The sequence below is a fragment of the Gopherus flavomarginatus genome (assembly GCF_025201925.1).
Source record: "Gopherus flavomarginatus isolate rGopFla2 chromosome 13 unlocalized genomic scaffold, rGopFla2.mat.asm SUPER_13_unloc_1, whole genome shotgun sequence".
NCBI classification, from domain to species: domain Eukaryota; kingdom Metazoa; phylum Chordata; order Testudines; family Testudinidae; genus Gopherus; species Gopherus flavomarginatus.
The window spans coordinates 1165235-1178051 of record NW_026114609.1 but is presented as its reverse complement, the minus strand read 5'-3'; the positions used below and the strand labels follow the sequence as shown (position 1 = coordinate 1178051).

At 53.4% G+C, this 12817-nt stretch overlaps 1 non-coding gene across 1 annotated transcript; it reads right to left on the bottom strand.

The window, feature by feature from the left end:
* Nucleotides 1-3561: 3561 nt before the first annotated feature.
* TRNAS-GCU (transfer RNA serine (anticodon GCU)) lies at nucleotides 3562-3643 on the bottom strand. The gene has a single exon. It is a non-coding gene; the product is annotated as a tRNA-Ser (tRNA).
* Between the last annotated feature and the right edge of the window lie 9174 nt (nucleotides 3644-12817).

Below are 12817 nucleotides of genomic sequence, written 5' to 3'. Positions count from 1 at the left end.
GTTTTAGGATGCATCAGGCGAGGTATTTCCAGCAAAGATAAGGACGTGTTAGTACCGTTATATAAGGCGCTGGTGAGACCTCACCTGGAATACTGTGTGCAGTTCTGGTCTCCCATGTTTAAGAAGGATGAATTCAAACTGGAACAGGTTCAGAGACGGGCTACTAGGATGATCCGAAGAATGAAAAACCTGTCATATGAAAGGAGACTCAAAGAGCTTGGCTTGTTTAGTCTAGCCAAAAGAAGGCTGAGGGGGGATATGCTTGCTCTTTATAAATATATCAGAGGGATTAATATTAGGGAGGGAGAGGAATTATTTAAGCTTAGTACCAATGTAGATACAAGAACAAATGAGTATAAAGTGGACACTAGGAAGTTTAGACTTGAAATTAGACGAAGGTTTCTAACCATTAGAGGAGTGAAGTTCTGGAACAGCCTTCCAAGGGGAGTACTGGGGGCAAAAGACATATCTGGCTTTAAGGCTAAGCTTGATAAGTTTATGGAAGGGATGGTATGATGGAATAGCCTAATTTTGGCAATTGATCCTTGATTATCAGCAGATAAGTATACCCGTTGGTCGGTGATGGGATGTTGGATGGGATGGGATCTTGGTTACTGTAGCGAATTCTTTTCTGAGTGCTGGCTGGTGAGTCTTGCCCACATGCTCAGGGTTTAGCTGATCGCCATATATGGGGTCGGGAAGGAATTTTCCTCCGGGGCACATTTGCAGAGGCCCTGGAGGTTTTTTGCCTTCCTCTGCAGCATGGGGCATGGCTCACTTGCTGGTGGATTCTCTGCAGCTTGAGGTCTTCAAACCACAATTTGAAGACTTCAATAACTCAGACATAGGTTAGGGGTTTGTTATAGAAGTGGATGGGTAGGGTTCTGTGGCCTGCTTTTTACCGGGGGTTGGACTAGATGATCACATTTGTCCCTTCTGACCCTAGAATCTATGAGTCTATGAGTGAACTCTACAGAGGCACCTCTGGGCTTGCACTGACTAAGGACAACAGCAGTGAGTGGGGTGCAGAGAGGAGATGGCTCATGTTAAAGGACTTTTGGTTGCTGGACTTATGAACCGTAGGGAGAAGGACACTGCCCAGCTTATTTGTGGGTGGGTCTTTTCCTCGTGGTTTATGTTTATGCATTGGGGCTGCTGACATGACTTCTGCTAACCCTGGGCTTACATTGCAATGTAGGCATACCCTGAGAGGGCATCTATAACGTGATAAAAGCAGTGTGGCCCGGCTGGCCTGGATCATCTGACTTGGACTCCTTGGGCTCAGGTTGTGAGGCTAAAAACTGCAGTGTAGACATTTAGGCTCAGACTAGAGCCCAGGTTCGGAGACCCTCACCCCTTGTGGGGTCTCGGAGGCTGGGCTCAAGCCCAAGTGTCTACACTGTAATTTTATAATCCTGTAGCAAAAGTCCCACAAGCCTGAATCAACTGACCCAGGGTTTCAGAATAGTGACGTGCGTGTGTTTATGACAGTGCAGACATAATACTACGCTATGTCCACGCTGCAATGAAACAACCAAGGCTGCCCAATGCCAGCTCAGGCTCCCGAGGCTTTGGCCGTGGAGTTGTAAATTTGCAGTGTAGATGTCTCAGCTCAGGCTCAATACTGGGCTCTGGGCCCCCTCAAAGTTGGGAGGGAGTTTAGCAAGCAAAAAAGGTAAAACCGCAATGAAGTATTACCCTGGACTCAATGGCATTTCTCCATTGGTCTGCCTGCTTTGGGGCAGGGACAATAGCACATCCTGCTGCATTCATTATTTCATAGGGTGGTTTAGGATTTTCATTCTCAGACACTGGGCACAAAGCAGGACTCAACCCTCAGCATAAACTAGGTGAGCTGCCCACAGATTCTGGCAGCCACAATGAGCATTTGGTGTGAGAGCTCAGACCTGCCCCTGTCCCAGAGAGAGGGGGTCATCCATGAGGGGACTGGATCACTGACCTACCAGCTCCTAACTCCCAAACGTTCACTAACTCTGTTATCAGTGCCTGTGTGTGTAATTTAAACCATAAAAAAACCACACTGGGCTAGACCAAAGGTCCTTCTGACAACAGCCAAGAGCAGGTGCCCCAAAAGCCACTCAACAGGTCACCACTGGCAGTTATTATCCCTGCCTCAAAAGCAGACAGACCAATGGAGAACTGCCATGAGTCCAGGGTGATACTTCCCTGCAGTTTTACCATTTGCACTTGCTAAACTCCCTCCCAACCTTCTGGGCTCCTAGACCTATCCTAGTGTTATGTCTACACTATGATTAAAACACCCAGGTCACCTGTCTCAAAGCCCAGGTCAGCTGACTCCACGTTATGGGACTTGGACTGCAAGACTATAACATTACAGGGCAGACATATGGACTTGAACCCAACCTCTGAGACCCCACGAGGGGTGAGGGTTTCTGAACCCAGGCTTCAATGTGAACACAAATATCTGCACCACAGTTTTTAGCCTCTCAGCTTTAGCTCCATGAGCCTAAGTCAGATGACCCAGGCCAGCCATCCTGCCATCTTTATCCCGGGAGAGATGGATTCTATGGGTACGCTGCCATTGCAATGGAAGCCCAGGTGTGGCACGCTGTGCTCAGAGCAGCACCCTGCAAGCCCCATATTCACCACTCTCATATAGTGATGATACATTTGAACACAGTCTGCCTGGTGAGGTATCATTTCAAAAATCTTGAACTGTTCATCTGTTGAACCTTAATGTCTTCTTGCATTCTATGTGCTCACATTGGTTTGGGAAGTTATGAAGTTTGCTCTGTGTGCATTACAGAAATATGTTATGAGGTTAGGAAATGCCCCCCACCAGCCATTCAGGTGCGACAAGGGAGGAGCCAGACTCACTCCTAGCCCATTGAAGGTTTCTACACTCCCACGGACTATCCCAGGAACCTTGTACGATGCAGACTTCACCGAGATAATACAGCAACAATGGACACTGCTTGACTCACATCATAGCAAAGGAGCTTTCTAGAAAGTTGGAAGAAACTATGAAAGAGGGGAAGAGACATTATGACTTGGCATCTCTCCCCCACAAATCAACAGCTGGAAACACACCTGGATGACAAAACTGATTCATAAATCAGAAGATAATAATAATAATACATTCAAACCAAGGTCCTCAAATAGCTAGTACTGGTTTTTCAGCTGAAAATTTTCAGTTTGGGGAATTTTGTTTTCCCAATCAGACCTTGCCAAGGGAAGCAGGGAGAAAATGTTTGAGTTGCCTCCTTCAGAACAGCTTAGCCTAGACACTCTAGCTGTGAGTCACTGTCATGGCCTTGCTGAGAACTGGGGTATTTTAATAATTTGGGGAGGTCTCAGGGTGTTTGGGGGAGATTATGAGGCTGTTACCTTTTGATATAAAAGCTAAGACATACAGGGCTTGAGAATTTTATTTTTAGAAATCTGAGATTTAGACATTTTATTTAAAGCAAGGGGGTTTCTGAGCAGGGTTTTGTCTGCAGGAAGCAACATTGTTTTGTCTGTCATTGTACCAAAGGGGAGATGGTGGTCTAGAAAGGAGGAGTGAAGACTAAATGCATCTGATGAGGATGGGATTTGAACCCATGCGTACAGAGCACAATGGATTAGCAGTCCATCGCCTTAACCACTCAGCCACCTCATCTGAGATGTTAGGAAATGGACAGGATGAGAAATCTAAGGCCAGCAGAGACAGGGACATTAAGGTGTTTTTAAATACTAAGCGGAAGCAGGGGCTGAATGAGCTCCTCTCTCACACCTAGTGACCAGCTGTGGGAAAGGCTTCAGGAACAGACCGTGTTTGCATAGACACACCTACTCTGCCTAGGTATGCAGCATCATGGGGCCGCTTCCCCAAAATGACCAGTTTTAGCTGGTGGTGGTCACAAATCACTTTAGCACTGAGTGGTATGAAATGTTATTATCCTTCCTGCATAAGTGAAGGGCAGCAGAACATACTTAGTCAGTCCTGATGGGTGAGGAATAGCTTTTATTGAACTGCATAGAAGTGATTCAGAATGTCACCCTAAAGCAGTGGTCCCCAAACATTTCACACTGTGCCCTCTTATCCATGGCTGTGGGCCCTCGGAGCCGCAGTTGAAAACTGGGGCTGGGAGTGGGATGTTGCTTGCTGAAGAGAGGGGTGCAGATAGGGGTAAGGGGGTCGAGGCCGAGCTGGCAGTCAGAGGCCCAGGCTGAGGGTGGGGTTGGAAAAGAGCTGGGACAGAGTCGGGCTGACTGGTGCTCCCTCCATGGGGGCTGGCTCAGCCCCTGACGTGCCCCCATGAATGTTCCTCTGTGTCCCCCTAGGAGTCACACCCCACATTTTGGGGAGCACTGAACTCTACACGTTAAGCAGGGGCTAGTGATGCCAAAGCCCAGGGAAAGGGAGAACAAGTGCAGGGGCCCCAGCACTGGAACTAGGCCCCCTCACTTCTGTCTGTGGCTCTGCCCCCTGCCACACCTTCCACCCACGGCCCCATCCACTATGTCACCTCTGTTCCACCCCTTCCCCCACTAGCCCCACCTGTCACTCCTTTACCCCTGCCCCGCTGTGTCCCCAAGACCAGAGAAGCTCTGTGCCCCTGCTGCAGCCCCCGGGCCGTAGTACGGAGTGAGAGATCCTCCAGCCCTGGGGCTGACATGGGGGAGACTTTTCCAGGGGGACCTAATTTCTCCAGGGCCCCTAGTCATGGGCTCCACTGCCTCTTGGTGACACAAGGTTTGGGGAGGCTGAGCCTCCCCGAGCCTCCATTATGTGCTGCCTAGGCTACCGCTGCTCAGTGTGTGGCCAGTCTCTCTGTGTTCTCTGCTGTTTGTGCTGGGGAGCCTGGCTGGCCTTAGGGCTGGGGCCCCCCGGCAGCCGCCCAGGACTTCAGGGGGTCAAAGGGCACTGTGTGCCAGTGCAAAGGTGCTCACTGCTCTCCCCTGCCCCAGTGCTCCTCCATGGCCCCATAGAGGGTTGGAGGGAGAGAGGAGCAACACTATGTGCTCCATGCGTCCTGGTCACTTTCCCCACCTGGGCTGTGCTTTGAGGGGAGCATCAGAAGCTGCTGCTCTCTGCCCTCCCCTTATGCAGCCTGGCTGAGGAAAGTGACCCGGATGCAGGGAACTCAGGTGATGTTGCTTCTTGCCCCCGCACCCCACCCCCACAGCTCCTAGGGGTGCCCGGAGGAGCAGCCTTCCAGGGAGGAGAGGGCAGCAACGTGAGCTGCTCCATGCTCACAGGTCACTCTCCCCATGTGGGTGCAGGAGGGGGTGCAGGGCTTAGGGGTGAAGAGGGTGCAGCAGAGGGGCAGTGGCTGGTAGCACAGGAAGGGAGTGCGGGACTTAAGGGCAAAGGGGACACAGTGTAGGGGTTAGGGCACAGGAGGGGGCAGGAGATAGGGGTGTGTGACGAACTGGGAAAGTTCTTAATGTTTTCTCTGAATACTGTGTTGGTGCCTCAGTGTCCCCATGGCAGTTCTTAAGTATCTGGCAGAGCAAAGGGCCAGTGCACCTAAATGCCTGACACTCTGTCTCCTAGCAACTGATGGCCTGGGCCCCTCCTCTGCAAAGGTGCCAGCTGAAGGTGTTGGAGACAAAGGGATCAGGTGACCTCCTGGCCCGGGAAAGGGGCTGGGAGGGGTTGTTAGTCTGGAGCTGGCTGGGGTCAAGGGTGGAGGGCAGACCTGGGGGTCTGGCTCACTGCCCCCCAGAATGGACCCAGCCGAGGGGTCCGGTTCGCTGTATCTACAAGCTCTGTTTTAGACCCTGTTCCTGTCATCGAATAAACCTCTGTTTTACTGGCTGGCTGAGAGTCACGTCTGACTGCAAAGTGGGGGTGCAGAACCCGGTGGCTTCCCCAGGACCCCGCTGGGGTGGGCTCGCTGTGGGAAGCACACGGAGGGGCAGAGGATGCTGAATGCTCCAAGGAGAGACCCAGGAGGTGAAGCCGTGTGAGCTTCTTGCCCTGAACAAGTCTGCTCCAAGGGCGAGGAGGCTCCCCAAAGTCCTGACTGGCTTGGTGGGGAGCAGTTCCAGAGCATCGCCCGGTGACTCCGTGACAACTGGTGCCAGCAGCGGGACGTACTGCACCCCGTGAATGGCGCTGCTTGCAGTAAGTGACTGGGGAGCAGTAAAACAAAGGAGAGATAATGAGGACCAGGCGTGCTGAAGGCTCAGAGTGGGACGGTTTCAGGGGGCGGTTAACCTCTGGGAGTGTGTGACCAGCGAGAAGGACTGTTGGAGTAACGGGGTCCCCCTGAGAATGGCAGCGAGCAGTCTCAGGGGCGGAGGAGTCTGCAGCTCAACCCTGGCAAAGAGGTGGTGATCACGAGAAGGGCTGGCACACCAGGGGTTCTTCCTGGAAACCATGGGGGAGCCAAGAGCACACAGGCCTGTGAGTCCAGAGCCACTTGGGAACGGAGAAGTGATGGCCTATCACCATCTCCTTGAGAAGGACATTGTGATCCTGTGCACAAAGAGAGGGTTACGCATGGGGACGTTCACCAAGGCACAGTTAATAGTGCAGTTGGAGGAGAAGGACCGCTCTGAGGAGCAGATTCCTGGCCCAGATGGGGCTACAAGAGGATCTGGGAGCAGCTGGAGCAGCAGCCAGGCATCCCCGGGAGTCTGGTCCCCAATCAGACGAGGGTCTTCACGATTGGGTTCCCCATCAGGAGATTGGAGACGGATGGGATGGGAGCAGAGCCCGAGAGAGCGAGAGGACCGTGAGAGAAAGCAAGAGCCCGAGGACAAGCTGCATGAGAAGCAGCAGCAGCGTGGACTGGTGATGGTGGAGCAGAGAGACATAGGGGGCTGCCCAGGGGTCAGTGGGGAAACACGCCTACAGGGGCGAGACCCTGGGACAGAGAGAACTGTGGTGGTGCAGCCCCAGATGCTGAAGGACTGTGGAACCTGGGTGAAGTTCCCTGGGGTGAAGCCCCTCACCCTGCCTATGGCCCAGATCCCTGTGCAGACCCAGGAGGGGTCGGGCTGGCTGGTCGTTGGGGTTCTCCAGGATATCAGCTGGGAGGCCCTGTTGGGGGGTGACTGTCTTTCCATGGGACAGGAGCCAGGCCCCGCTCCTGTAATGGCCGAGGGTTTGAATTCAAATCCAGGGAACCAATTGGCTAGGATGGAAATGGTCAGTGAAAATGCAAATAACCTGGCTGGCAGGGGGGAGGGGCTGCTGGGCTCAGGATACCTGCCTACCTGTAACCAGCCCCCTGGGGCTGAGTGGGAGGGAGAGATGCTCCCCGCCCCCCTGCACACCAGAGAGGGGGCTCACACTGGCTCTGATGCTGTGACCAGAGCAGAGAGCTCGCTGCCGCCCCCACTGGGACAGCAAGGGCAGCGCTGAGCACGGGGGGAGCTGAGATCCCAGCTGAGTGGGGGGACACCCGGGCAGGGCAGGGCAGGTCAGCTGCCAAACAGGTTTGCCTGGTCCAGACGTGCTGCTGGGAAGTGATTACACAGCAGGGAGGGAGCTACCAGGGACAGGGCTCAGGGGGGCTGCGACCCCAGGCCCAGCCAGCGAGAGCGAGCAGGTCCCACTCCCTGCCCCAGCCGCTGAATCCCAGACCGAGCTGCAGAGGGATCCGTCCTTGAAGAAGCTGCAGGAACTTGCTGGCCACAGCGCTGCAAACCCCCTTGGGGAAGGCTGCAGGGACAGAGTCCTGCAGGAGAAGGGATTCCTGTACCGGGAATGGGCTCCCCAAGGGGAAGTAAAACTGGGGGGAATTGGGAGGCAGCTGGTGGTGCCCCAGGAATCCACAGGGTTCTTCCCGTTCGAGCTGCTGGATGGGAGGAGAGTGAGGGGACCCCTGAACCTGAAGAGGGAGGATTGGATGAAGAAGGGGGAAGACCCCCTGGGGGATCTCTTCCCTGAGGTGGGAGACAATCTCCCCATCAGGTGTTTCCCATTCAGAGTCACTGGGAAAGCAGCCCAGAACCTGGAGAGAGAGGTCAGGAACATGCTGGCTTTAGATGGGATCCAGCCGTTTTACAGCCCATGGGCCTCACCCGTGGGGCTGATCCCCAAGGGAGACAGGATGATCTGGTTTTATGGGGGCTATCAGAAGCTTAAAGCCATCACAGTGTCCAATGCCGACCCCATGCCTAGGCCTGGGGAGATTCTAGACAAGCAGAGGGTGATGGAGAACTTGGCCCTGGCAGACACTGATAACGTGCATCTTTAGCCAGACCTGGGAGGAACAGGTGTCCCAGGTGAAGAGGGGGCTGGGCTGCCTCAAGGAGGTGGGACTGACCTTAAAAGCTGGAAAGTGTAAGGGGGGACGGCAGAGGTGTTGCATCTGGGCCACAAAGTGGGAAGCGGCTGCCCAAGCCCAGAGCTGGCCAAGGCCAAGATGGGGGCTCTTAAGTGCTGGGAGAAGACCCCGTCCCAGTTTGGACCCCAGAGGTATTGGGGTAGCAAAAGGGTTCAAGCCGCATAAACCTTCCCACATGCGGCCTGCAAGTGCCATCAAGCACACCCGACCTAAGGGAGGGCGTGAGACTGGACTGTCCTGGTGTAACTCACACCGAGGAATGGGAGAGATGCTGAGGCATCCATGGGAACGTTGGTGGGTTCGAACTTCCCCAGGTCACTGGCTGGAGTGACCTTGCTCAGTTCGGTCTCGAAGGGGGGAGAGATGTGACGAACTGGGACAGTTCTTAATGTTTTCTCTGAATACTGTGTTGGTGCCTCAGTGTCCCCATGGCAGTTCTTAAGTATCTGGCAGAGCAAAGGGCCACTGCACCTAAATGCCTGACACTCTGTCTCCTAGCAACTGATGGCCTGGGCCCCTCCTCTGCAAAGGTGCCAGCTGAAGGTGTTGGAGACAAAGGGATCAGGTGACCTCCTGGCCCGGGAAAGGGGCTGGGAGGGGTTGTTAGTCTGGAGCTGGCTGGGGTCAAGAGTGGAGGGCAGACCTGGGGGTCTGGCTCACTGCCCCCCAGAATGGACCCAGCCGAGGGGTCCGGTTCGCTGTATCTACAAGCTCTGTTTTAGACCCTGTTCCTGTCATCGAATAAACCTCTGTTTTACTGGCTGGCTGAGAGTCACGTCTGACTGCAAAGTGGGGGTGCAGAACCCGGTGGCTTCTCCAGGACCCCTCTGGGGTGGGCTCGCTGTGGGAAGCACACGGAGGGGCAGAGGATGCTGAATGCTCCAAGGAGAGACCCAGGAGGTGAAGCCGTGTGAGCTTCTTGCCCTGAACAAGTCTGCTCCAAGGGCGAGGAGGCTCCCCAAAGTCCTGACTGGCTTGGTGGGGAGCAGTTCCAGAGCATCGCCCGGTGACTCCGTGACAGGGTGAAGGAGGTGCAAGGGTTGGGAGTGCAGGTGCTGGGGGGAAAGGGGGACGGGGATGGTCCAGGGGCGATGGGGAAGTGCTAAAGTACAAGTTTTGCCCAGGGAACCATTTCCCCTAACGCTGATCCTTGATAACATTTCTTGCTGGGAGGGGGAGTGGGAGGAGAGAGGGATGAGGCGTTTTCTCTCTGTTTCTTTCCTCTCCATTTTCTGCTCCTTCCTTCAATTCCAGAAACCTCCCTTGTGTTTCAGACTGTGCAGTGACGCCCTCCCCACCCCCGGCCTCTGGAGCGTTTGGAGCAGAAAGATCCCAGGAGCTGAGGAGGAATCCAGGGGTGAGTAGCTGGCAGGAAGGAGTCCTAGCAGCTCTTCTGGGAGTGCAGGGGAGAAATGACTCCCCCTTCTCTAGATTCTCCCCATGGGGCTCTGGGGAGCAGGGAGCGTTGTGTGATAAATTCCATCCAACATCCCCCTTTGATCCAAGCTGAGGGACATCTCAGCTCTGCACGTTCCCCTTGGCAGCACCAAACAAGGGATGTTTTCCACTACCTAGGAGACCCAGCCAGGGACTGATGTCCTGGAGATATGTTGGGAAAGGGACTGTCTGAATGCCCAAAACAGGAAACGAACAATCTACAGCGACATCATTAACCACAAACACGCTCTAACCATGATCCAGCCAGTAGGGAAATGGGCAGGAATTCTTGCTGTTCAGCCATGGCCACATGTACAGAGCTGCACAGCAGTGAGTGTGCTGGGGAAGCTGGTCTGAGCAAACAATTGGAAATGCCCCTTCAGTGAGAACAGAACCAGAGTGTAGAAAGGCCCCTGTGTTAAGTGGTTGTGGCTGAGGGTTTAGGGAGCTGGGGTATGACACCATAGGGGTCTTTCTGTGGAGGTTTGATTTTTGCCAGCTAGGAAAGGCTGGTGTGTGGTGTCTTCATGGCTGTACTTTCAGTGATGCAGGTTTCTCTATCCCATTGTTCCACGGGCATCCTACTAGATTGCCATCTGCCTTTCAACTGCAGTGTGGAGACTGTTTGTGTGCAGGGAGAGAAAGTGTGTGTGTTGAGGTAGATAAAACCAGATCATTATTATCCCTACTTGAGAGAGGGAGAAGCTAAGGCTGAGAAAGGAGAATTGACTTGTCTTAGGTCACACAGCCAGTCAGTGGCAGAGTTGGGAAAAGGACTCAAAAGCCCTGATTTTGAAACTAACCATCAGATCTTGAATTTCATACATGGAATGACCTGAGTAAAGTGCTCTCACGTGAGCTCAAGACCAACAAGAGTGCACAGTAATTATTCAGCAAGTATCTGAGGAGAACTGCAATGTTAGAGAGAATCACGAACTGCTCAGAGACCATTAATGCAGAGAAGCAGCAAGATTCTTCAAACATATGACTGGTTACGACTTATTTACTTGGTCTTAAAAGAGAAGAACAAGGACCTGAGTCTCCTCCTTGTCAATAACCCCCTGCTCAGCCAATCAGGGTAGAGACTCAGGATGGGAGGCTGAGGGTTCTCACCACAGAGCCCAAAGGATGGCCCAGGTCACCGGTGGGGATCACTGCCCGAGCATTATCTCAGCTGCACATTTTTGGGTGGACCTCCCAGAGTGGGAGCTACAGATCATTCCCCCGCAACACACACACACACAGACAAACCTCACTCTTGGCGTTGGGAGGGGAACAGGTGAAAGGACAAAAGCAAAAGACAAAGAGAAAGGAGGGAGGGATGGAGGAAAAGGTGAAACAAAAAGGACAAACCCTAATGTCCCCAGTGATTCTAAGGGACAAAATCTCAGGTGTGGAATAAAATTCTGCCTCCTTAACCTCGTGTTTTCCATGCCTAGCATTCAGCTGTCACCAGACTGATCAGACTGAACAGGTTTCAAACCTCAAGGAGGCTCTTACCTTCTAAACAGGGATGGCTGTTTTTTCATAAAATCAGGCAAAGGGAAGGAGAAAACTTGAAAGAGATTTCTCCTGGCACTCACGTACGTGAACCCGAATACTCTCTCAGTCCTCAAAGAGAGACCTGGAGAAGGAGACTTGCTGAAGCAAAGCCACAGAGGTCTTTGAGGTTTCCCTGGCCCATCACCCCTCTCCTGCCTGGCTGATGTCAGCATCTCTCTGTGAGGTCATCACCTCCCCACCATCTTTGACCAATAGTCTGAGGTCCTGCAAAGGGCTTTTGTGATGTCACTGCCACACCCCTCCCTTGCTGTGCTAATGTCCTGTCCCTGGCCAGGCACTTTGGAGGTTTGAGCTGCTCCCTGTGGTCACCCCACTCAAGGAGCGTTCGTTCTAGGAAGCAAGCCAGTAGTTTTGGATCATCTGCAAATTTTGTCACCTCACTGTTCAGCAGATCATTTATTAATATGTTGACTAGTCCTGGTCCTAGTACAGACACCACGAGCTACCTGTTTCCATCCTGAAAACTGACCATTTAGTCCTATCCTTTGTTTCCTATCTTTTAACCAGTTATTTATCCACATGAGGACCTTCCGGAAGTGAAAGTAAGCCGGTATGTTACGGTATGGGGTACTGGCAAGAGCCAGTACGCTGTGCCAGCCCGGCCCGTCTTCCCCAGGCTGGTGATTTAAAGGACCCATGCCTCCCTGCTGCAGTTGGACCCCAGGCCCTTTAAATCACCTCCCGAGCCCCCCTGCCAGAGTCCTGGGGAGCAAATCACTGTCGTGGATGCTGCTCTCTCCCGCTCTGCGAACACAGAGCAGGGGCGGCAGAAGCTTCCTTACAGTGGGGGGGCACTGTTATCCGAACTGTGGCACCCCCATGACACTCCTTCCTTAAGGACCCCCACTCACAGCACTTCTCCCCTCGAGGCCACACCCACAGAACGCCTCTTCCCCAAGACTGCACCCTTCCCCCTCCCCCATCATTTGTCCTAACAGCCAGTAAAGAGTGGTGAGGCCATGGCCCTCTAACCCCCCTGTTCCAGCACCCCGACACAGAGCTAAGCAGGCAGCAGTGTGTACGTGTATGTGTGTGTGTGACAGAGAGTGCTGGGCTGTGCTGAGCTGAGCCAGTGAGAGAAGGGGGCCTGATGTCGGGGCTGTCCCCTGCCTCAGGACTGGTTGCTTCCAGCAGCTGTCTGAACTTAGAGTGTGCTGACACACTCACTCTTCCGCAACACACACACTGTCTCTCCCCCACCAAGCACACTGCAGTTGAAAAGCAGCTGGCAATCTAGTAGGATGCCCATGGAACAATGGGATAGAAAACTGTATCATTTGATGCTGTACCAGCCCGTGAGGCATTGCAAACCCTTCCCAAAGCACCCTGCAGCCAATTGCACAGTGGGATAGCTACCACAATGCACTACTCTCTGGCCATCCAAGAGATGCCAGCATGGATATGCTCTGGTGACACAGGGCATAGGGTGGACATGCAACAGCTGTTCAATTAAAACACTTTAACTAAAGCCATGTTACTCTTTCATCTAGACATAGCTTAAGAATGAGACAAGACTCAGCTCCATCAAAACTGAAGAACCACAATTT